Raw genomic sequence first — 26848 nt, 5'->3', positions numbered from 1 at the left:
CACACAGACAGAGAGAGACACACAGACAGAGAGAGAGAGACACAGACAGAGAGAGAGAGACACACAGACAGAGAGAGAGAGACACACAGACAGAGAGAGAGAGACACACAGACAGAGAGAGAGAGACACACAGACAGAGAGAGAGAGACACACAGACAGAGAGAGAGAGACACACAGACAGAGAGAGAGAGACACACAGACAGAGAGAGAGGCACACAGACAGAGAGAGAGAGACAGAGAGAGACACACAGACAGAGAGAGAGAGAGAGAGAGAGAGACAGTCACAGACACAGAGAGAGAGAGAGAGAGAGCGCGAGCGCGAGAGACGCACAGAGAGAGAGAGAGAGAGAGAGAGAGAGGGAGCGAGCGGGAGAGACACACAGAGAGAGAGGGAGGGAGAGAGGAGCAGAGCAGAGAGAATGGGAAACCAGAGTTTCAGCTCCTGCTGCTCAATATTTGTGTCCCGTACATCAGCTGAGGATCAGATCATGCTCACTGATTCGCTTCATCAATTAACCTGCTCTCATTCTTCAACAGGTACCTTTTAAATATGGTCATTTTGTTTGTGGTGGGTTTAGAAATGTTTATTGGTCAAGAAGCCAGCAATTTCCAACTTCACTGTTTTTATAATAACGGTTTAGAATCATGACACTCCCATTCCTTCCTACAGTGCATGGTAGGTTGGTTTACTTTCTGAATGCCAATCTAGTTTCCTCACAGAAAAGGCAGACTAGGAATTGGGGGCCAGATTCACACTCATCTTGAGTAACATTTTCCAAACACTAAGAGACAGTGCAATTAGCCTTTTTCTCTAGAATGCCATACTCAGTTAAAATAATTGAGGTTATAGTTATCCACTCTAAAATGAAAGTATTACAGATCCTCGAGCTGTATACATTTTCTCTCATCTGGAAACACAAAAAACAAACCTGACCCAATCACAAATTTTGGAAGAATTATATTACTTTTCTTCCCTATACAGGTTAAAGTACTCTGGAAAAGATAAACAGTTATGGAATGCCTTATTAAACTTCCAGTGCTTAGATAACGTATGCATCAAGTACACCCAACATTCTTTACCACTTTAATAAAAATAACTCTGCACAAGCCACATCCTGTTTAGATCACAAGGGAAATAGATCAGATACGAGTACACTGAATAACTTTAAATAACATGGGAAATATGTTAAAGGATCTGGCACAATTAACTTCTTTTAGGCACTTTTTTCCAGTATGTATAGTATAATAATTCCACCCTTTAATGCTCACCCAGTTCAGTCAATACAGTCTGCAGTTCATAGGCGAGGCGATGGCATAGTGGTATTGTCGCTGGACTAGTAATCCAGAGACCCATGCACTGGGAACCCAGGTTTGAATCATGCCACAGCAGATGGTGGAATTTAAATACAATATTTGAATTAAAAGTCTAATGTGGTTGACTCTTAACTGCCCTCTGAAATGGCCCAGCAAGCCATTCAGTTGTTACAAAGTCACAAAAAAGGAATGAAACCTGACACCAGAAACGACAACGGCAATTTCAGTCCTGTCGACCCTGCAAAGTCCTCCTTACTAACATCTGGGGGCTAGATTTGGGAGAGCAACAGCCTGACATAGTCATCCTCAAGGAATCATATCTTACAGATAATGTCCCAGACACCACCATCACCATTCCCATCCCTGGGTACGTGCCGCCACAGCAGAGGTGGCAGCACAATGGTATTAGTCGTGAGGGAGTTGCCCTGGGAGCTCTGGACTCCATGAAGTCTCATGGCATCAGGTCAAACCTTCTGCTGATTACCACATACCACCATCCCTCAGCTGATGAATCAGTGCTCCTCCATGTTGAACACCACTTGGAGGAAGCACTGAGGGTAGCAAGGGCACAGAATGTACGCTGGATGGGGGACTTCAATGTCCATCACCAAGAGTGGCTCGGTAGCACCACTACTGACCAAGCTGGCAGAGTCCTAAACGACATAGCTGCTAGACTGGCTCTGCGACAGGTGGTGAGGGAAACAAGAGGGAAAAACATGCTTCACCTCAGCCTCACCAACGTGCGTCCTGCAGATGCATCTGTCCACGACAGTATCAGTAGGGGTGACCACTGCACAGTCCTTGTAGAGGCAAAGTCCTGCCTTCACATTGACGATACCTTCCATCATGTCATGTGGCACTACCATTCTAAACGGGACAGATTTCAAACAGATATATCAACTCAAGACTGGGCATCCATGAGGCGCTGTGGGCCATCAGCAGCAGCAGAACTGAACTCGAACAAAATCTGTAACCTCATGGCCTAGGCATATCCCCCACTCTACCACTACCATCAAGCCAGGTGATCAACTCTGGTTCAATGAAGAGTGCAAGAGGGCATGCCAGGCACAGCACCAGGCATACCTCAAAATGAGGTGTCAACCTGGTGAAGCTATAACTCAGGACTACTTGTGTGCCAAACAGCATAAGCAGCAAGTGATGGACACTTGCTAAGCAATCCCACAACCAACTGATCAGATCTAAGCTCTGCAGTCCTGCCACATCCTGTTGTGAATGCTGGTGGACAATTAAACAACTCACTGGAGGATGCAGCTCCATAAATATCCCATCCTCAATGATGGAGGAGCCCGACACATCAGTGCAAAAGATAAGGCTGAAGCATTTGCTGCAACCTTCAGCCAGAAGTGCCGAGTGGATGATCCATCTCAGCCTCCTGCGGAAGATCCCAGCATCACAGATGCCAGTCTTCAGCCAATTCGATTCACTCCATGTGATATCAAGAAACAGCTGAAGGTACGGGATACTGCAAAGGCTATGGGCCCTGACAATATTCCAGCAATGGTATTGAAGGCTTGTGCTCCAGAACTTGCCGTGCCCCTAGCCAAGCTGTTCCAGTACAGCTACAACACTGGTATCTCCCCGGCTATGCGGAAAATTGTCCAGGTATGCCCTGTACACAAAAAGCAGGACAAATCCAACCTGGCCAATTGCCACCCCATCGGTCAACTCTCAATCATCAGTAAAGTGATGGAAGAGGTCATCAACAGTGCTATATCAAGGCACTTGCTTAGCAATAACCTGCTCAATGATGCCCAGTTTGGGTTCCATCAGGGCCACTCAGCTCCAGACCTCATTACAGCCTTGGTTCAAACATGGATAAAAGAGTGCTGAACTCCGAAGGTGAGATAAGAGTGACTGCCCTTGATGTCAAGGCAGCATTTGACCGAGTGTGGCATCAAGGAGCCTAGCAAAACTGGAGTCAATGGGAATCAGGGGGAAAAATCTCTACTGGTTAGTCATACCTAGCACAAAGATGGCTGTGGTTGTTGGAGGTCAGTCATCTCAGCTCCAGGACATCATTGCAGGAGTTCCTCAGGGTAGTGTCCTCGGCCCAACCATCTTCAGCTGCTTCACCAATGATCTTCCTTCCACCATAAGGTCAAGAGGGGGGATGTTCGCTAATGATTGCACAATGTTCAGCACCATTCGCAGCTCCTCAGATACTGAAGCAGTCCATGTCCAAATGCAGCAAGACCTGAACAATATCCAAGCTTGGGATGACAAGTGGCAAGTAACATTCGCGCCACACAAGTGTCAGGCAATGACCATCTCCAACAAGAGAGAATCCAACCATCACCCCTGATGTTCAATGACATTACCATCACTGAATACTCCACTATCAACATCCTGGGGGTTACCATTGACCAGAAACTGAACTGGACTAGCCATAAAAATACTGTGGCTACAAGAGCAGGTCAGAGGCTAGGAATCGTGAGACAAGTAATTCACCTACTGATTCCCCAAAGTCTGTCCACTGTCAACAAGGCACAAGTCAGAAGTGTGATGGAATCTTCCCCACCTACCTGGATGAGTGCAGCTCCCATAACACTCAAGAAGCTTGACTGTCCAAGTCAAAGCAGCCTGTTTGATTGGCGCCACATTCACAAATATTCACTCCTTCCACCAATTTACAGTGGCTGCAGTGCGTACCATCTACAAAATGCACTGCAGGAATTCACCAAGGTTCGTTCGACAGCACCTTCCAAACCCGCAACCACTACCATCTAGAAGGACAAGGGCAGCAGATAAATGGGTACACCACCACCTGGAAGTTCCCCTCCAAGTCACTCACCATCCTGACTTGGCAATATATTGTTGCTCCTTCACTGTCACTGGCTCAAAATCCTGGTACTCCCTTCCTAACAGAACTGTGGGTGTACCTACACCACATGGACTGCAGCAGTTCAAGAAGGCAGCTCACCACCACCTTCTCAAGGACAACTAGGGACAGGCAATAAATGCTGGCCCAGCCAGCGAAGCCCACATCCTGTGAATGAATAAAAAAAAAACCTTGCCGACTTTGCTTTACAGAAATATGAGTATTAACTCAGAAGCAGGCCATTTTTTCAAGGTATAAATTTACTTCAAAAGAAACTACAAGCTCACCACCCACTCCAGAGCACCTATAAGGCACAGAATAGCAGATTTAAATACTTGTTTCACATTCACAGAACCTAATTCTGGGTACAGAAAAAAATCAGAAGAATGGTTCCAGAGACGAGGGATTTCATTAAGTGGATAGACTGTAGAAGCTGGGACTGTTCTCCTTGAAGGAATGGTTGAGAAAGGATTTGATACAAGTGTTCAAATTCATGACGGGTATGAACAGAGCAGCTAGGGAGAAACTGTTCTCATTGGTGGAAGGATCAAGAACCAGACGGCACCAATCCAAGGTGATTAGCAAAAGAAACAAAGGTGACATGAGGGATTTTTTTAATATAAATGCAGCAAGTAGTTAAGATCTGGAATACATTGCCTGAGGGTGTGACTTTCAAAACAGAATTGGATCATGATCTGAAGAGAAGGGATTTGTAGGGCCACACAGGGAAAGGCAGGGGAGTGGCACTAGGTAAAATGCTCTTGCAGAGAGCCAGCACAGACATGATGGGCCAAAAGGCTTTTTTCTGTTCTGTAACCATCTATGATTCTATAACAGTTCCAAACAAGTTCATGTTTTTAAGAAAAACAAATAAAGTATGGACTATTCTTAACTGAGCAGAAAATCTTTCCAGTACCAGCAAGTTCGTATTACATTCTGAAGGTGTGTTGGGTGAAGGAGGAAATATAACCAGTTTAAACACTTTAAACATTCCAGATTGTTTCAAATAAAATGCAATCTTTGAACCATTGCATAGCCATAATCTTATATCTACATACAAACATACGTATTAGAAGCAGGAGTAGACCACTCAGCCCTTCGGGCCTGCTCTGCCATGGCTGATTTGACTGCAACCTCCTGCCTATCTTCTGTAACCCTTCAACCCCTTGTTTATCAAGAATCTATCTACCTCTGCTTGAAAACTGCCTTTTGCGGGAGTTTCAAAGACTCTCTACCCTCAGAAAAAAATTCTTCTCATCTCTGTCTTAAATGGGTGAGTGTTTATTTTTAAACAGTGACCCCTAGTTCTAGATTTGCTCACAAGAGGAAACGTTCTCTCCACACCCACCCCGTCAAGACCCCTTATATGTTTCAATCAAGTCACCTCCCACTCTTCTAAATGTCAGTGGATACAAGCCTGCCTGTTCAATTTTCCTCATAAGATAACCTGCCCATTCCTGCTATTAGTTTAGTAAACCTTCCCTGGACTGCTTCTAATGCATTTACTCACTCACTTTTCCAGAACACTTTCATCCAATTCAGGATTGTGGGGAGTCAGAGCCCATCTCGACAGGCAATGGGCACTTGGCCCTTCCTTAAATAAGGAGACCAAAACTGTACACAGCATTCCAGATATGGTCTCACAGGTGTTCTGCACAACTGAAGCATAACCTCCTTACTTCTGTATTCAATTTCCCTTGCAATAACAATAACATTCGATTAGCTTTCCTAATTATTTGCTGGATCTGCATACTAGCCTTTTGCGATTCATGCACTAGGATACTCCGATCCCTCTGAGCCTCAGAGCTCTGCAATTTCTCACCATTTAGATAATATGCTTCTTTTTTATTTTTCCTGCCAAAATGGACAATTTCCAACATCTAAAGAACCAGTAGATATACACTGATAGGTATACAAGCTCATGTCCAATGGCAGCAGAGAATCTATATTAGGGCCAAAAGCGGTTAGTGAATGCAACTTTATATCCAGTTTTCCAGTTAGAGAGCAGTTAGCAACAATTTTCTCTGTAAAGGTGAACATATATGAGGTTTTTGCATACAACAGGAACGTGGGGGGAATATAGAACTTGCATTTAGAGCTAGAACATTTCAGGGGTAAAGCAAGAAGCATTTTTCCCCTTACACAAAGGCTAGTGGAGGTATGGTATTCCCTCACACCAAAGGTTCTGAATGCTTTGTCACATTAATCACAGCCAAGAATGCCAGATTTTTTTTCATATTAGGTAGGGTTATCAAGGAATATGGATCAACAGCACGTAAAATGGAGCAGATTAGTCAGGATCTAACTAAATAGCAGAACAAGCTCAAGGAGCTGATCCTATGTTCCTGCAAAGTCTCTTTCACGTCCTCAGGACATCCTAAAGTCCTGCATGGTGAATGAACTGCTTTAGGAGTGCAAAGGGCTGATAGGCGGCGAGTGACATTCGTGCCACACTACTGCCAGGCAATGATCATCTCCAAGCAGAGAGAATCCAACCATCTCCCCATGACATTCAATGGCATTCCCATCGCTGAATCCCTCAAAATCAGCATCTTGGGGGTTACCATTGGCCAGAAACTGAACTGGATTAGCCATATAAACATTGTGGCTACAAGAGCAGGTCAGAGGCTGAGAATTCTGCGGTGAGTAACTCACCTCCTGACTCCCCAAAGTCTGTCCACCACCTACAAGGCACAAGTCAGGAGTGTGATGGAATATTCTCCACTTGCCTGGGTGAGTGCAGCTCCATCAATATTCAATAAGCTCGACACCACCCAGGACAAAGCAGCCTGCCTGACTGACACTCCAATCCACCACAGATATCCACTCTCAATGCACAGTGGCATCATCTACAAGATGCATTGCAATTCACCAAGGCTCCTTTGACAGCACCTTCCAAACCTGTGACCTTGACCATCTAGAAGGACAAAATCAGCAGACACATGGACCACCACTACCTGGAAGTTCCCTTCCAAGACACACACCATCCTGACTTGGAATATAACACTGTTCCTTCACTGTCACTGGGTCAAAATCCTGGAACTCCCTCCCAAACAGCACTGTAGCTACACCACATGGATGGCAGCGATTCAAGAAGGTGGCGCACCACCACCTTTAAGGGGAATTAGGAATGGGCAATAAAAATGCTGGTCTAGCCAGCAACGCCCACATCCCGTGAAAGAATTTTAAAAAAAAGGTCCCATAAATAGCGACAAGGAAAATGATAAGTTAATTTGATTTTGCTGATATTGACTGACAAAAAAATGTAGGCCTGGACTCCCCTGCTCTTCTTTAAAAGGAAAATGGGGTCTTTAACAGTCACCTGCAGGGTAATCTATATCTCTCAGTTTAATATCACGTCCAAAACAGGATCAACATTACAGCACTCTATTGACAATGTCAGTCTAGATTACATGCTCATGTCTCTGGAATTGGGCTTGAACCCATAACTTTCTGGCCCAAAGTTGAGAATCCTGCCATTGAGCTATGGCTGATAATTTGGCAAATGATTTTTCTAAAATTACTATTTTCTCCAGTTAAAAACTGGGAGATCACAACCGGCATCCAGTGTGGCTATGATCAAGGTTACCCCCTCCTCAACTTTTCTGTAACCTTTGACATGATAAACCATACCACCTCCTTCAAAGTCCTCTCCTCGACAATAGGAACACAGGAACAGGAGAAGGCCGCAGAGCCTGCTCCGCTATTCAATACAATCATGGCTGATTGAACACTTCAATGCCTTTTACGCACACTATCCCCATAACCCTTTACGTTATTGTTAATCAGAAATCTATCGCTCTCCACCTTAAACATACTCAATGACTGAGCTTCCATGGCCCTCTGGGGCAGAGAATTTCAAAGATTCACAACCTTCCGAGTAAAGAAATTTCTCCTCATCTCGGTCCTATTTTGAAATTGTGTTCTGGGCTCCACAGCCAGGGGAAACATTTTAGCTGCATCTACCCTGTCTAATCCTTTAAGTATTTATCATCTCTCATTCTTCAAAATAGAGATTACAGGCCCTGTTACCCCAATCTCTCTTCATAAAACAGTCTCGCCATCCCCAGAACAAGTTCTGATGAAGAGTCATACGGACTCGAAACGTTAACTCTGTCTTCCTCTCCACAGATGCTGTCAGACCTGCTGAGTTTTTCCAGCAATTTTTGTTTTTGTTTCTGGTGAACCTTTGTTGCACTCCCTCTAAGGCAATAATATCCTTTGGAGGTAAGGGGGCCAAAAGTGCACAGAGTACTTCAGGTGCAATCTAATCAAGTTTCTATACAATTGAAGCAAGACGTCGCTACTCCTGTACTCAAATCTGCTTGCAAAAACGGCTAACATTAGCCTTTCTAATTGCCTGCTGCACTTGCACGTTAGCTTTCAATGACTTATGGACAAGGACACCCAGGTCCCTTTGTACATCTACACTTTCTAATCTCTTATCATTTAGGAAATACTCTGCACATCTGTTCCTTCTACCAAAGTGGATAACCTTACAATTTTCTACATTATATTCCATCTGCCATGTTCTTGCCCACTCACTAAGCTTGTCCAAATCCTCTTGTAGCCACTTTACATCTTCCCCACAACACATTCCCGCCTAGCTTTGTATCATCCACAAACTAGGAAATATTATATTTGGTCCCCACATCCAAATCATTGATATATATTGTGAACAGCTGGGGCCCAAGTACTGAGTCTTGCAGTATCCCACTAGTCACAGCCTGCCAACGTGAGAATGACCCGTTTATTCCTACTGTTTTCTGCCCGTTAACCAATCCTTAATCCATGCCAGCATATTGCCTCTTATCCCGTGTGCTTTCATTTTGCTAATCAACCTCCTGTGGGGGACTTTATCAAAAGCCTTCTGAAAATCCAAGTATACTACGTCCATCGACTATCAATTTTGTTAGTAACATCCTCAAAACTCCAACAAGTTCGCCAAACATTATTTCCTATTCACAAATCTATGCTCAATCAGGTCATGATTATCCAAATATCCATTTATCACATCCTTTATAACAGATTCTAGCATTTTCCCTACTACTGATGTAAGGCTAAAAGATCTGTGGTTCCATTTTCTCTCTCCCTCCCTTCTTAAATAGTGGGGTGACATTTGTTACCTTACAATCTTCAGGAACCATTCCAGAGTGTATAGAATTTTGGAAAAAGGTCACCAATGCATCCACTATATCTGTAGCAACCTCTTTCAACACTCTGGGATGCAGAACATCAGGTCCCAGGGGTTTATCAACTTTCAGTCCTATTAATTTCTCCAATACAATCTTCTTACTTATACTAATTTCCTTCAACTCATTCTCCTTAGTCCCTTGGATCTCTAAATCTGGGAGATTTCCTGTATCTTCCTCAGTGAAAACAGACACAAAGCAATCATTTAGCTTCTCTGCCATTTCACTATCCCCCATTATGAATTCTCCTGACTCTGCCTGTAATGGGCATCTTTCTTAGCTAAATGCTTCCTTTTTACATACTTGTTGAAGCTTTTACAGTCTGTTTTTATGTTTTTTTGCCAGATTGCATTCATATTCTACTCTCCTTTTCTTTACCAGTTTCTCGGTCTTCTTTGCTGCATTCTAAAAACCTCCCAAGCCTCAGGTTTACTACTACTTCTAGCAACTTTATAAGCCTTTTCTTTTAGTCTTATACAATCCTTTAACTTCCTTTGTCAGCCACGGTTGACTAACTTTTTTTGCACCTTGAAGGAATGTATTGTGCTGTAAGCTATGTAATGGTTCTTTGAAGACTAACCATTGCCTATGTCCAGTCATACCTTTTAATTTATTTTCCCAATCCACCTCTGCCAATTTGCCCTTCATGCCTTCATAATTTCCTTTATCCAACTTCAACACCCTTGCTTGAACTACCTCACTTACAAACATAATGTAAAATTCTATCATATTGTGGTCACTCATCCCTAAAGGTTCTTTTACAAAAAGACTAATTAACCCTTTTTATTATTACATAATATTAGATCTAAAATAGCCTGTCCTCTAATCGGCTCCTCAACATACTGCTCTAGAAAACCATCCCTAACACACTCCTGAAACTGGTCTTCCACACCATTAGTGCTCAATTGGTTTACCCAATCTATATGCAAGTTGAAGTCACCCATAATTGCTGTATCGTCCATGCTACATGCTTCTCTGATCTCCTGATTAATACCATGCCCCACAATACCACTACTGTTTGGCGGCCTATAAACAACTCCAACCAATATCTGGAAAAACTCAGCAGGTCTGGCAGCATCGGCGGAGAAGAAAAGAGTTGACGTTTCGAGTCCTCATGACCCTTCAGCCCTGCTTCTGCTGAAGGGTCATGAAGACTCGAAACGTCAAGTCTTTTCTTCTCCGCCGATGCTGCCAGACCTGCTGAGTTTTTCCAGGTAATTCTGTTTTTGTTTTGGATTTCCAGCATCCACAGTAGTTTTTTGTTTTTATCCAACCAATGTCTGCTGCCCTTTGCTGTTTCTTAGCTCCATTCAAACAGATTCTACACATTGTTCTTCCGATCTGAGATCCTCCCTTACTAATGCACTGATCCCATCCTTTATTATCAGCGCAACTCCACCTCCTTTCCCACCTTAATATAAAAGCAAAAAACTGCGGATGCTGGAAATCCAAAACAAAAACAAAAACAAAAATACGTGGAAAAACTCAGCAGGTCTGGTAGCATCTGTTACCTGTGTTCCTCTCCGCAGATGCTGCCAGATCTGCTGAGTTTTTCCAGGTATTTTTGTTTTTGTTTTCCTTTCCCATCTTGTCTGACCTTACTAAACGCCGAATATCCTTGAATACTCAAGTTCCCAGTCTTGGTCACCATGCAGCCATGTTTCCATAATGACAATTATATCATACCCATTTACCTCTATTTGTGCCTTTAGGTCATCTACCTTATTGCAAATGCTGCGCGCATTCAGGTAGAGTGTCCTTAACTTTGTCTTTTTGGTATCATTCCACATTCAAAGCATACTCAATGCTCTACTTTGTTTCTCCTGCCTTCCTACTTCCTATTACCAACTTCCTTTCAATTTGGGCCACCCCTCAGGTTCCCACCTCCTTGACAGGCTAGTTAAAACCCATCCCAAAGCACTGGCAAATCTCCCTGCCAGTAGATCAGCCCCAGTCCTGTCAAGATGTAACTTGTTCAGCTTGTACAGGTCCCACCTGCTCCAGAGCCGGTCCCAATGCCTCAAATCTGATGCCCTCCCTCCTACACAAGTTTTCCAGCCACTTATTTAATTGATCAATCCTCATATTCCTATGCTCACTAGCATGTGGCACTGGGAATAATCCTGAGATTACTGCTCGAGGTCCTGCTTTTTAATTTCCTTCCTAACTCCCTGAAATCTGCTTTCAGGACCTCATCCCTCTTCCTACCCATGTCGTTGGTGCCAATGTGGACCACGACTTCTGGCTGATCGCCCTCCCCCCCAAAGGATGTCCTGCAGCTGTTCTGTGACATCCTTGACTCTGGCACCAGGGAGGCAACACACCATCTTGGAGTCACATTTACTGCTGCAGAAACGCCTGTCTGATCCCCTGACTATGGAATCCCCTATCACTATTGCCCTTCCATTCTTCTTCCTCCCCGCCTGTGCAGCTGAGCCGCCCGCGGTGCCACAGGCTTAGCTCTGGCTGTACTCCCCTGAGGAACCATCGCCCTTATCAGCATCCAAAATGGAAAATCGATTAGCAGGCAGGATAGACTCAGGGGACTCCTGCACTACCTGCCTGGTTCTGCTAGGCTGCCTGGAGGTCACCCTCTCTGGCTGTGACCACCTCCCTAAACGTGCTAATCATGTATTCCTCTGCCTCGCCGATGCATTGTGACTCCAGTCACCGTTCAAGTTCCGAAGCCCGGAGCTCAAGCTTGTGCAGCTGGTGACACTTCCTATAGATGCGTTTGTCAGGGACACATGGTGCGTCCACGACTTCACACATACCGCAGCTGACCTGCCATCCCGTAACTCTAAAAACTATTTATTACACTTAACATAGAATGAGTAGAATAAATTACTAGTAACTTAACTTTATTACACCTACACTAACTTTATCTTACTTTGGTTTACTTTATTTCACTGACTTGATTTAACTTTACTTCCTGATTACTAGTGTTCCTTACTGAAATCCAAGTAGCTACTTCTTTATAAATAATATGTTTTCCTAATTTTAAGCTATTTAAACACACTGCCTAACAGCAGCTTCTCGCCAACCAATGAACTTACAGTTTTCGTGTGATGTCACTCCTGGATTTTTTTTTTTCAAACTCAGCCCATTGCCTGAGTAACGGTGTCCCTCGCAGGTCAGCTGTCTCCACTCCCAGAAGGTGAGTGAAGGCCCTGGGCCTCGCCCTCTATTTAGCTGCTCCACAAGTAGAGGTGTCCCTCGCAGGTCCGGCTGTCTCCACTCCCGGAAGCTAATTCAGTGGGACTGCCCTCACTTGGTTCCACTCTTACGTATCTGGTTTCAGCTTGAGCAATCACTCCTGCATTGTTACCTCAAGTCCACCTTGCACTTTTCTTCCTCATCTACATATGGCCACTGACAAAATCTAGATATTCCACGTATATACTGACAATTTTCAGTTCTATCTTTCTACTATTTTTCAACCCTTCCACTGATTGTGTCGTCAGGCTGCTTATTCAACATCCAGCTTTGGATGAGCCACAATTTCTTCCAAGTACACATTTTTTATGTCCTGCCACCAACTCTATCTGCTGGCTACTGATTCCTTGCCCCTTTTGGGCACCACAACAGCTGGTGAAATTTAAATTCAATTAATAATTCTGGAATTGAAAGTTAGTCTCAGGAATGGTGAGCAAGACAACTATCATCGATTGTTGTAAAAACCCACCCGATTCACTACTGTCCTTTAGGGGAGAAAATCTGCCATCCTTACCCAGTCTGGCCTACATGTGACGCCAAGGCCACAACAATGTGGTTGACTATTAACTGCCCTCTGAAATGGCCTAGAAAGCCACTCAGTTCAAAGGCAATTAGAGATGGATAACAAATGTTGGCTTGTCACCAACATCCCATGAAAGAATTAAAAAAATGAACACCCATGTCACTCTGATCCTGACTTTGGACTTGTATCATTAACTCTGTATTGCCTTTCCTTATTCCGTCCGTTAAAATGCATCACTTCACACTTCACGATAGTAAGTTTCTCAAGAAGCTCAACACCAACTAAGGCAAAGCAGTCTGCTTGATTGGCACCCCATTCACAAACATCCACTCCCTCCACCACTGACACACAGTGGCAGCAGTGTATATCATCTACAAGATGCACTACAGGAACTCACCAAAGGCTCCTTGGATAGCAGCTTCCAAACCCACGACCGCTACCATCTAGAAGAACAAGGACAACAAACACATGGGAACACCACAACCTGGAAGTTCCACTCCAAGCTACTCACCGTCCTGACTTGGAAAATTAATCACCATTCCTTCACTGTTGCTGAGTCACAATCCTGGAACTCCCTCCCCAACAGTACTGCAGGTGTACAAACACCACATGGACTGCAGCGGTTCAAGAAGGCAGCTCACCATCACCTTCCATGGATGCCCACCCGTCCCAAGAACGAACGAAAAAAAGTGAAGACAGCTGGTGAAACTTACAAGACATAAGAAAACTATCTTTGTGCTGTAAAAGAAAGGCTTCATCGCTACAGTGAAAAGCAGTGAGATGATCAAAATTTGACAACTGCTTTAGAGGTTTCCTGCCCTGGGAGTATGTAATCTAAAGAAAGCTGCTGAATGGATTTTGGAATCATAGAAGCATCAACAGGGTTGGATAATAAGTTAGATATGCCACTGACACAAATATGAAAAAGCATGGGAGGAGAACGCTCTCAAGAACCAGTGGATTAATGGAAAATAAGAGTTAGATGACAAGCCGGAGTAATCAGAAGGCCATGGTAACTTGTTACAAGGTATCAAAAGTAAAACCAGAAATACCCAATTTTAGCACCAAGCCAGCTTAACATTAAATGCAAACGCTTCATTACAATACATGGTGGCAACCCTGTCAAAGCATTTGGTTATTCCAAGGTAATGACAAATATTTCAAGTGTTCCCAGAGCTCGTTCACAGAAACATTACATAGGAAAACTAGCAATGAAATAACCATACTGACAACCTTGGCCACAATTTGCTCACTGGATAAGTTCACAGCCACCGGGCAGCACAAATGTTATATCTCAAACGGTTTTCGACACTGGCACTACCAGTGACAGACCTGAAACCACCATAGCACATGCAGCTTAAGAGTATTAACTTGAGCACAACACAAGTCTTGAAGAATTCCCATGCTACTATTTGAAGAAAAGCATGCCATTCTCAGTGTCATAGTCAATGTTTAACATTCAATCAACATTACAAACACAGATAATCTGGTATCTCACTGTATCATGTATCTCACTGTTGCTGTGCTTCCCTACATTTCAAATGTGAATTCAAGGGTGATTCATTAATTGGAATAAACTTTTGGATCTCCTGTGGTTGCATATATATGCTAGTCCTTTCCTCCTAGTCTGATTATAGCATGTGACATATGACCAGAAATATATGTTATGATCCCCAGGTGAGGTTACTATTGGACAAGTCTGATCCCAGGGTGGAACCCAGCTTTATAAATCTTAAATTTTATTTGTTTGTTTATATACATGGAGAGTGGCATCTGAACAGTCACAGGAGTCAGGTGATGAACTTTCAACAAAAGCTTAAAACATTTATTAAATAAGAAAAGATGAACCATATTGCGATACTCCTTCACCCACAACTATACCTTTATAGATATATACAACTTTGTAAGGATAGCACAAGTTACAAAAGCTATCTTAGACTCTCATGTTCACAGTAAGTAAACCAATAGGCACCCTATGGTCAGACACACCACACTCTGAAACCAAGTGATAGATGTCACCTCAACCAGATGCTATGGATCTCTCATCAACTCCCCTCAGACTCTTGTCACTGTAAGCCAACCAGTCTCACTGAACTCAGTTTTTCATACGAGGGTTTCCAATCTCCACTCTGAAGAACTTGCTTTGGGATCTTTGCCCAAACCGACGCTTTCTCTCAGACGCCTTCTGCAAGGGTTCACTTCCAAGACTCTCTTCCAATGTTCCTCTCTACTGGGTCACCACATGCATTCAAGCTTTCTTCCATGCACTCTTTCTCCGACTCAGCATCAACAGTACCACGGCTTCACATGCCCATAGCAAAGAATTACAGACCTTCAACCATCTCTTTGGGCCTTCTGGTCTCTTGCAAGCTGCTCTCACTTTAAATCTGCTTCCTGCAGCTTTTGTCTTTAAATCTGAAGCTTGGAGCCTTTTCTCTCTGCCCCTCACAACTTCACTTAACAGGATCTTTTCCAGGTTCCTGTCCTTCCCTTTGACTGGAAGGTCTGCTTGGGATTTTCTCCTGTTCCACTCTCCTAGATTTTGGGGTATTTTCTTTAGCTTCGGACTGGCTATCTGTCCCCTTTGCTTCAGTCTCTCCTGGTAGCGGTCTTCAAAACCAACTGAACTCAAACAGCTTCCAAATCAAACCGCTGCTTCTACTTTCTTTTGTGTGTCTGTGGGAGGAACCTGTCTCTCTGGACCCCTGCTGCTAGGCAACAGCCCAGTTCCTCCACTCTTGTTTCTTTAACTTTGCTTAGTCGTAAAACTCTCATTACAAACGTAGGCACCGTTTAAAGTGAAACTAAAAATCAATTTGACCTTTCTTACACACACATACAGAAATACAAATGAAACTTAAACATTAAAGCTAAAACTCATTCTTAACACCCACAAATACAAATATAACTTACTTAAACTATATGTTTCCTAACATAAAAGACATTCTCATTCAATGTAAGAAGTGGAAAACTGCAACCAAAGGCCATTAAAAAGATTATAAGATTATGATAAAGAAATACTATGAATCTTTTTCCAACTTTGTTTATTAGAGTGAAGGATGCCAATGTTTTGAAAATTAACTCTGATTAGGAGTAGAGCCTGGATTTTCAAAAAATGATAAAACTATTAAAACCTTATGTCTAAGAATAGTGTATATAAAAAGCTGAAAATTTTAGAATCTAAGAATGCAGACCTGTATTTTTTTATATAAGTAGCAACTTATAAGAAAGAGTGACGAAGAGCTAGAAATCTGGGAGTGCAGATTTTCCAGTTAAAGGCTGGATATCAATCTTGTGTTGAAAAACATGCAAATTGAACATTGTTGCACATTAAACATCAATTTGGTGTCTCCTTTGTTGCTTGTCGGAGCATCCTTAATTCATCCTGAAAATATCACTTTAGTTACACAAACAGATTAGAAGCACAAACATGCTCAGATTACCAAAAAATTAACACACTCATCACTGAGTTTGTCTGTGTCTTTCTACTTCAGATAAATGGATTTGTGTAGCATCCTCTTGCATTACACCAACCTCAGGATCGTTTTGGTGCAATGTTACTAGTTCTAACCTGTTATGGATGGTCTGAACTCTTTGAAAATCGTGCTCTATTACTTATAATGGCACTTGACTGCATACTCCAGTTTTTACTAGAAATACTCAACAGGTCTGACAGCATCTGAAAGGAGTACTGAAAAGAGAAACAGAGTTAATGTTTCAGGTTCATGACCTTTCACCTGGTTGTGAAGAGTTAAAAACGTAACAGGTTTTGAGCAGGTGGAGGCGGGGTGGGGGTAGGGGGAAACAGGGTAGAAGGAAGGAGAAATTAAATGACAAAAGGCTTTCATGATGCATGGCCAAAGGTGGTGATAATGGGACAAGACAAGAAAAAAGTGTGTCCAGATGAGGTGTGAATGGTTACCGTACAAAAGTAAGTCAAGGAAATAAAAGCAAAACAAAAGAAAACAAACCAAAGAGAGAAATAAACAAAAATTGGGTGAAGTTTATAATCAAATTGTTGAACTCAATGTTTTGACCAGAAGGCTGTAAAGTGCTCAGTCACTCAACACTCATGTTGTCCCTCAAGCTTGCATCAAACTTCAATGGAACACTGCAGCAGACCAAGATCAGGTCAGAATGGGAGCAAGGTGGAAAATTAAAAAGACAAGTATGTGGAAGCTCAGGGTCAAAATTTGCAGGCTAAATGGAGGTGTTCTGCAAAGTGGGCAGCCAATCTGCGTTTGCTATCTCCAACATGGAGGAAACTGCAACATGAGCAGCAAATACAGGATTCCAAATTGAAAACACAATAAATTGCTATTTCACCTAGGGGGAATGTCACTTGAATAGTGAGAAGGGAGGAGGTAAAAGGGTAGGTGTTGCATCTCCTATACTTGCAATGGAAAGGTGAAGTAGGAAAGAGAGGAGGTGCCTGAGGATGGACCAAGGTATCACAGAACGAATTATTCCTTCAAAATGTTGGGAGGGGAGGATAAGATGTGTTTGTGGTGGCACCACCGTGGAGGTGGCAGAGATGATCCATTGAATGCGGTGGCTGGTGGGTTGGAAGGTGAGGACAAGGGGAGCCCTATTGTGGAAATGGGAGCGAGGGGAAGGAGTGAGAGCAAAAGTCCATAAAATAGAATGGGCACAGTTGAGGGAAAAAGGAAGACATATCGGAAGTGCTAGTATGAAAGGTTGTATTGTCCCAATAGATGTGGCAAAGATGGAGAAACTGAGATAATGGAAGAGTCCTCCTTACTGGAAGCGGGGTGTGAGCAAGTGTATTCAAGGTAACCATATATGGGCACATTGTGCCACCTATTTTATTCCAGCCAGACTGGGTTGAATCATATCCTGGTTCTTGTGGTCCACAAGTACCTGTCCTATATGGACCACGCCACAGTAGAAGTTTCAGATTATCAAAATTATTATCTTTACTTAGAAGAGATTTGTGGTTGCTGGGGACAGTATTTTCTTCTTGGTATAACTAAGAGAAGTAAGAGCCCGTGGAATCCAAGGCAAAGTGGCACGTTGGATCCAAAATTGGCTGAGAGGCAAGAAGCAGAGGGTGAGGGTAGAGGGATGTTTCTGTGATTGGAAGTCTGTTTCCAGTGGGGTTCTGCAGGGTTGGTGCTGGGGCTCTTGCTGTTTGCGGTGTACATAAATGGTTTGGACTTAAATGTAGGGGGTATGATCAAGCAGTTCGTGCTTGACTCGAAAATTAGTAGGGTGGTAAATAGTGAGGAGGATAGCCATAAACTGCAGGAGGATATCAATGGACTGGTCAGGAGGGCAGAGCAGTGGCAAATGGAATTCAACCCGGAAAAGTGTGAGGTAATGCACTTGGGGAGGGCTAACAAGGCAAGGGATTACACTATGAATGGTAGGACCCTGGAAAGTACTGAAGATCAGAGGGACCTTGGTGTGTATATCCACAGATCCCTGAAGGTAGCAGGACAGGTAAACAAGGTGGTTAAGAAGGCATATGGGATACATGCTTTTATTAGCCAAGGCACAGAATACTGGTTATTCTGGAACTGTATAAAACGCTGGTTAGGCCACAACTGGAGTACTGCGTGCAGCTCTGGTCACCACATTATAGGAAGGATGCAATTGCACCGTAGAGGGTGCAGAGGAGAGTTACTAGGGTACTGCCTGGGCTGGAGGGTCTGAGTTATGAGGATAGACTGGAGTTGTCTCCCTTCGAGCAGTGAAGGTTGAGAGGGGACCTGATAGAAGCGTATAAGATGAAGAGCATTGATAGGGTGGATAGGAAGGCACTTTTTCCATTAGTAGAGGGGTCAATAACCAGGGACATAGATTTAAGGTAAGAGGTAGCAGGCTAAGAGGGGAGTTGAGGAGAAATTTTCTCACGCAGAGGGTGGTGGGAGTCTGGAACTCACTGCACCCAGCCAGACGGGACAAGAAGATCGCAGCGGCAGGCGGGTGCAGAAAATCTCGCCAAAAGTATTTTGACCCCAAGATTTCTGATAGCTCTATTTCATCATCCATCCTGAACATCATTAAATGGGAGAAGGAAAACTATGCTGAGGTAAAATTGCAAGATAATTCTCCATTCAGTTCATGAAGATTTTAAAAAAGGTGATGGACAACTCATTCAATAAGCAACAATTACAAGTAATAATGACTACAATGGTGAGAAATTAACAGGAAAAGTGGCTGAAATAATCTACCTGGACAATAGGAAATAGCTTAGAAAGTGACAAAATAAAAGTACAATCCAAAATTGTCTGAGAGAAATGAGAATAATAAAGTCACAAATCTTCAGACTCAGCTGAATGACAGTTAGCTACTCACACATAGGAAAATATGTTAATTGATACTTTGGCAGGACCTCATAATACATTACAACACATCTGAAGTGCTACAATAACTCACATTATACACGTCTCTTGCTCTCATTTCTCAATGTTCATTTTATACTGCTGAACTGTTTCTCATTTTAGAATTGCTGAGCCAATTTCAGAGCAATGTCAAAACACTTGCGGTGTAAATTGTGACTGTGATTTCAAACCTTTGGTCATGCATATTGCTTGGTGTTGGGGAAAGATCCTTGCATGGTAGGAATACAAAAATCACAACTACTGATATTACAGTATAATCACTGAAGTTCGCATTCCTGCAGCTGAATGTTGTATTGCAAAAGTAGCATTAGGACTCGGGTTGGAGGGCAAAGAACTGGCTTTACTCAGAAGCTGGATAAATTTAAAGTACTCCATTACTCTAAACTCTACTCAAATGTATGATTTCACAGGTTTACTTTCCTTCGATAACACTCATCTTACTTTAAAAAATGCACTTAGAAAGGATCTTTGCCATAGTTTTGTGGCCAGGATGATTAAGGAAAAGAAACTAACACTGCACAATAACAATCAAATTGCACATCAATCTATCTTTTCCTCATCACTGCTGTGTCATTCTGCTCTGTAACAATTCTGCAATTTGCCTCGAATTCCTACCTAACTATGCTATGGAAACACCCAAAAACTGCAACAATTGAAGGAAAGGCCCCCCCAGCACACCTCACCTGATTTGATTCACCACTGCATTTCCCCACTTTACATCATTGACTACTTTATTGGCTTTAAATCACTTTGGGAGGCCCCCAGGACATAAATGCAAGTTGTTTTTTGTCGCTTTACCAGTCCATGCCACAACATGTTGGAGCTGCAATTCCAAAAAGGCATTTATGAAGTGCTTTTCACATCCTCAAGGTATCCCAAAGTCTTAGCCAGCTGTTTTTAATGCTGTGTTTTGTAGGCAAAAGTGGTGGCCAGTTCACTTACACCAAGTCACAAGCATCAATGAGATAAATGATAGTTGGTTTGGTGTTGATTTGAGGAACAAATGCTGGCTGGATTAACTCCTCTGGTGCTCTTTGAATGCCTTAGGAACTTTACCTGAGCAGGCATCTGGGCTGTGGTTTAATATTGTGGTCACAATTTACACCAGTTAAATATTTTTCTAGTTAATATTAGTTGAAGGATAAATTTTGGCAGGACAACTGAAGAATTTCCTGCTCATCTTTGAATCATACCATGGAAGTTTTCATTTTCCCCTACCTGAGGGGGTCAGACGGGACCCCAGTTTATTGTCTTATCTGAAAAACTGCATATCAGACTCAAAGCATGCTCCCCAGCAAATCTAGGCAACAGTAGGTATGTTGGCCTACCTGTCAGCAAGTAACCCAATAGCACAGGCAAACAAAACTGCTTGGCAAAGATGAAAATAAAAAGCAACTTTTGCTAAAATAAACATTCTATCAACTTTGTCAATAGATGGGGCTTGTTCTGTTTACATTGGTTAAACCTTAGCTTTTCTTTAGTCAATACAATGTCTTATAAAAATATTTATATGGCACATTATAGTACAAGGTGCTTGTGCTACAAGATGCGAATGTGAAAATATACACCCAAAAAATCTGACTGATGGCAAGCCTTGTGAACAGCTGTCGCAAGATGGCTCGAACATAGTTAATTTTCCATTCTAAATGTTTAAACCGGTGTGGGACTCATTGAACTTTAGTTCTGAATACTGTTAGCATGCACCAGAGTACAAAGAAGCAATTTAAAGATAAAAGTTCCACAATAATTCACCAACTAAGACAGCACCACACTTTTGCCTTGAAGACAAGCCAAATTTAAACAATGAATCTGACTTTATTCCCTAATTTTCACCTCTCCAGAAGAATACTGATTTGTGATGGACTGACGGTTTCACAGGAACCTTCTGGCACCTTGCCCTAACAGTCACTGCTCATATACGAGTCAAGGCAATGAGTTGCAGTAGGCTCATCAAAAAAAAGACATCCTATCCACGTCTGACTATCTTGTCTTCTGCGACATATTGAAATACTTTCCAGTAGAGAATCACTGACTAGTAGAAAATCTAGCTAATTTTGCCTTTTTGAGCACAGGGTCAGTAGTAGAGTCCTTACAGGCACTCCAGCCAAGATCAACTAATTGAAGAAATTATTATAGGTTGAACCCAGCACTTTTCTGTAACTTCAGTATTATCAACCATCAATCATCAGTGCACGATACAGTATAGTGGTAGACATTGCGACAGTATTAACACAGGATCTGCAGAATAATTGTCAAACAATAAATCTTTGTATATTTTTCTTGGGTTTATAAATTCTAACAAAAGACCTAAACTTTGGGTTTGTGGACAGGAAGTCATTAAAGTAGAATCTTTAATAGTCTTCAGATTCATTTTGAAAGATAAGTTTCACATTTCTCTTTAAAATACAAGTAAATATTGACAACTGATCTAAAGTTAATCTACCTTTCCCTCAACTGAAAACAGTACATTAACAAATGGAATGGCTCATATGCTTCAACACCTCTTGTCTGCTGAAACCTATTTCCTTATTTGTGCATTTGCGAATGCGAAATACAAACAGAATAGGTCACGGTCCATCATTTGCAGCACAGTACAAAGCCTAAAAATGTCTATTTTATCAGCTTTAACATATCTACAGCACAGGATGTTAAACGATCTTGCAAGCATCGAAAAATAACTAAATGTCCCTAAAACTGTCAAAAGTTGGATCTTTTTTCAACTAGCTAAAACTGAGATGATTAATACAACGGCAGTCATCTTTCCATGACTTTTAGACAAAAGACAAGGCAAAACAAAATACACGCCCTAAGGCCACTAAAGAGAGAAAGGCGTGCAGCTTTCTCGAGAACAAACTCTTTGGTTGTTTAACTGTCACGAAGAAACATTCAAGGTTTTATAAAGTGAAGATACAGCTCGAGAGTTAAAATGGGATGAAAGAAAACCGCTTTTACACGGGACTTAAGTTTTCTTTTGAGGGGAGGGGGAGGGTGGGGGGAAAGGCTCAATTGAGCCGATAAGAAATGCCTAAATTCTGGTACTAAAAATGTCCACGAAAACAGTTGTCTTCACATTTACAGTAGCAGATTGGACTCGACAAGACTCGGAGCTTCATCACCCCTTTCCTACCCCTCCCCCTCTGTGTCTGTGCGTGCATATATATATATATATAAAAGATGTATATTTAAACTAGCTGCATGTTCCCCACCCAAAAATAGGGCATGTATCACATTCCTGCCCTTTTTGCGACAGGAGATAGAGAAAGAAAAAGAATCTTCATGTGGATTTCTCTCTCTCTCTCCCTCCCCCAGACAAGAGACGGTGAAGAGCAGCCACACTCCGAGCAGCTTGTATATTAAGATTCCCCCAGGACGGCCCGCTTACCTTTAAAACAAAAGTCTATCAGACTAAAAGATATTTACAGCCGTTAAGATTTCCTTTAGCCGCGGCGGGTCTCCTCTCACAGGCGGCGGTTGTTGTCAGCACGAGCTTATCAATACCCTTTTAACGCTCTCTCTTCAATCGGCGCTTTGTCTGCTTTTTTTTTTATCTTCCCTTCCAACTCCCCCCTCCCCTGCAACGACTTCCCCCACCTCTAACCCAGGCTCCGTTTCTCTTCTCCGGGACGTCGCTCCGTCCAGCGGTGGCGGCGGCTCCCTTCACTCTCTCTCTCACACTCACTCCCTCCGTCCGGCCGGCCGCCGACTCCGCCTCGAGGGCTGCCGAATGGCTCCGAGTTTAGCCGAGCGGCGCGGCCGAACGGTTCCGAGCTCAGACGAGCGGAGCTGCCCGCCCAACCCCGGAAACGCATTCCAGACTGCAGACGTCACTGCGTGGGCGTGGCGCTGAGTGAAGGGTGATGTCATTGCCAGTGGTGGCGTGGAGAGCGGGGGGGTTGTTGCCTCCTCAGACAAAACAAGCCACTTATAGGTCTTCACTTTGGACGACGTCTGGGACGGATAACGCTCCAACATTTTCCTGGATTATTCAGACCATCAAAGATTACCCTTCTGGACACTTAAAGGGAAAGAAATCATTATTTCGTTTCAAAAATAATGTTTGTTTAATTTTATTTGAACACATAAAAAAATTTATTCTCGAGGAATGAGTGTTGCTGGCAAGGTCAATATTTGTTGTCTATCCCTTGAGAAGGCGAACTGCCTTCTTGAATCACTGCAGTCTCCATGTGGTGAAGGCACTCCCACAATGCTAGGTAGGATGTTCCAGAATTTTGACCCAACAACCATGAAGAATCGATGATATATTTCCAGGTCAGCATGCTGTGTGACTTGAAGGGAAACTTGAAAGTGACAGCTGTTCCCACCTGCCACCCATGTTCTAGATGGTGGAGGTTGCGGATTTAGGAGGTGCTGTTGAAGAAGCATAACTATACGAATATTGGAGATTGGAAAAAGGCTGACTGACAGTCGGGAATCATTCAATCGGCTAATGAAGAGTCTGTTCACTTTCCAATAGATGTGGGAAAGCACTGCACTGCTAGGATGAGCGTGTTAGGCGACCAAAGCCTTAAGCATGTGAGCAGGGCAATTGGAAGTGCAGGTCTGACAGCACCTGTGGAAAGAGAAACAGAGTTAACGTTTCGAGCCTGTATGACCCTTCTTCCGAGCCAATATGCCAAACCTGTGTTAACCCTACTTACATCATTAGTACTAACCAACTGAAATAAACCGTTAAACTATAAGTTATGGGAGGTTGGGAGCAATTTGATTCATTCTGTTGTAAATTGTCATACCTATGACAATCACCCGTCATAGACATCCATCTGCGTATCTTGATGGGCACGTAGCAAATCAAATCCTTTGGGGATGGGGTAGCTTCATATGGTGCACATTTGTTGATGGCTGAAGAGAGCAATCTGTGAGAGACAGATTCTGCCACAAATGCCACATATGAAGTGGTTATCAGGTGCCATTGTGGATTGTTGCTTTTGGTGTTGGTGCCCGTTGTCAAGCCACTGTAGCCATTAATCATCATGGCGGCACAAGTTGATACAGGTGATGTTGCCATTTTCCTCTGTCGTCAGCTAGTGTCTCCCAGGTGTGAGAATCAATGTTTAGGGCCTTCATGTCATGCTTACAAGCAGCCATGATGTGGAACTTTGAGCATCTTATTGTCACCTGGCTCCGGCTACCCCACCACCTTGTAAATGTGCCCGAGCCAGCGAAGCCACCTCTACTTGATGAGTGCCAAAATACTACATACATCCAGAAACAGTGTGGTTTTCATGCTGGCAGATCGACAGTGGATATGATCTCCTCCATATGCCATTTACAAGAGAAGTGTAGAGAACATTTGGCAATAACCACTAAAATAATATCAATAAAAGCCTTCATCTGCAGAGAACCTAAGCTAATTAATAGTAGCCAAAAGGCTATGGAAGGATAAGATTCTGTTTGACCAATTTCACTGGGTAATATGAGACATGAGTATGTCAGGTTGTAATATTTTACAGTGCCATTGATAGATGACCAGTCAGTTTGGCTCATTAATAGAACCTCTAGGGTTATATCTGTGAGATTGAGATTCTCCCCACTTGTGGATGCGGATAATCAACCATACAGTAGCCAGAACAGTCCCTGCATTCGAAATGTTACTAATGCACTGTTGTAGAGGGATTGCAAAGATGCAGGTCTACAGTTGTAGAGAAGGCTGCATTCCTGTACTGTTATTCTATTCTCCAAGATCTTGGATGTACCAGTTTCACTTATGTAGAGACCAATGATTATTAAAAGAGTCCCAGCTGCATATTTAATGCATGCAAGAACCTGCATTTGAATGAAAAATACCATGAATCATTATATGAGACCTTCATCCTTAGTGTTTTTTCTACTCACATTCCTAGTTGCACAATGGTATTGCCAACCTACAATTCAAATTATAATCCAAATCCTTCAATTGTGCAGCCAATTGTCAGCTTCAGAGTGCTGCATTCTCCAAGATCTTGGGCATTACCAGGATGTAACATTGGACTCTGATTCAGAGCAATTTACTTTTCATATTTAAAGTGGCCTATTACATTTTGACTTTCACCACCTCACAGCATCCTCTCCCTCCCCACGCAACCTCCCCATGCCCCACTGCTGTCTGCATTATAAAAGCAAAAAACTGCGGATGCTGGAAATCCAAAACAAAAACAAAATTACCTGGAAAAATTCAGCAGGTCTGGCAGCATCTGCGGAGAGGAACACAGTTAACGTTTCGAGTATTTACTTAGTTCTGTTGAAGAGTCATACGGACTCGAAACATTAACTGTGTTCCTCTCCGCAGATGCTGCCAGACCTGCTGTCGATATTGTGTTGATTTCTGGCTGGAAGTGGTTTGGACGCTAATATATTCTTCAAACTTCACGCTTCCTCCCACCAGCAAGTCCACTCTGTTTTTGGTTGCTATATAGTGAGCACTAGTGGAAAGTTCATGTGCACTGGACAATAGGTTGGAATGCAATGGCCTGGCTTTGATGAACCAGTTGGCCTTTTCTGCCCCACCAATCTCATATGTGTTTGCGTTCAATAGGTTACTGAAATTCAATCATTCAGAAAGAGAGAACTTGCATTTACATGATGCCTTTCATATCCTCAAAATGTTCCAAAGTGAAGAACCTTTGAAAAAGGCATATGGGACACTTGCCTTTATCAATCGAGGCATAGATTACAAAAGTAGGGAGGTCATGTTGGAGTTGTATAGAACCTTGGTGAGGCCACAGCTGGAGTACTGTGTGCAGTTCTGGTCGCCACATTATAGGAAGGATGTGATTGCACTGGAGGGGATGCAGAGGAGATTCACTAGGATGTTGCCTGGGATGAAATATTTAAGTTATGAAGAGAGGTTGGATTGACTTGGGTTGTTTTCATTGGAGCAAAGAAGACTGAGGTGTACAAGATTATGAGGGGCATGGACAGGGTGGATAGGGAGCAGCTGTTCCCCTTAGTTGAAGGGTCAGTCACAAGAGGACATAAGTTCAAGGTGAGGGGCAGGAGGTTTAGGGGGGATGTGAAGAAAAGCTTTTTTACCCAGAGGGTGGTGATGGTCTAGAATGCACTGCCTGGGAGGGTGGTGGAGGTGGGTTGCCTCACATCCTTTAAAAAGTACCTAGATGAGCACTTGGTACGTCATAACATTCAAGGCTATGGGCCAAGTGCTGGTAAATGGGATTAGATAGGTAGGTCAGGTGTTTTTCACGTGTTGGTGCAGACTCGATGGGCTGAACGGCCTCTTCTGCATTCTGTGATTCTGTGATATGATCACTGTTATATCACAAGGAAACGCTACAGCTAAATTGAGCACAGCAATGTCTCAGAAACAATATTGAGATAAGTGACAAAATAATATGTTTTAGTAATGTTGGTTAAGGGATAAATGCTGATCAGGATACTGGGG

The 26848-nt window shown here is 42.9% G+C and overlaps 1 protein-coding gene across 2 annotated transcripts in view; it reads right to left on the bottom strand.

Moving 5' to 3' along the window:
* LOC144677585 (integrin beta-1-like) overlaps window positions 1-23161 on the bottom strand; it is a 116767-nt gene extending 93606 nt beyond the window's left edge. Inside the window, exon 1 of one of the 2 annotated variants that reach the window (XM_078537640.1) lies at window positions 23044-23161. The gene's annotated coding sequence lies outside the window, so the exon portion shown is untranslated. Of the gene's footprint in view, window positions 1-22834 lie in introns of both variants that reach the window. The other variant, XM_078537634.1, reaches the window with a different exon arrangement.
* Window positions 23162-26848: the final 3687 nt, after the last annotated feature.

Source organism: Cetorhinus maximus, chromosome 3 (genome assembly GCF_964194155.1).
Source record: "Cetorhinus maximus chromosome 3, sCetMax3.hap1.1, whole genome shotgun sequence".
NCBI classification, from domain to species: domain Eukaryota; kingdom Metazoa; phylum Chordata; class Chondrichthyes; order Lamniformes; family Cetorhinidae; genus Cetorhinus; species Cetorhinus maximus.
The sequence above is the reverse complement of the archived record's forward strand: the minus strand, read 5'-3'. Positions and strand labels throughout refer to the sequence as shown.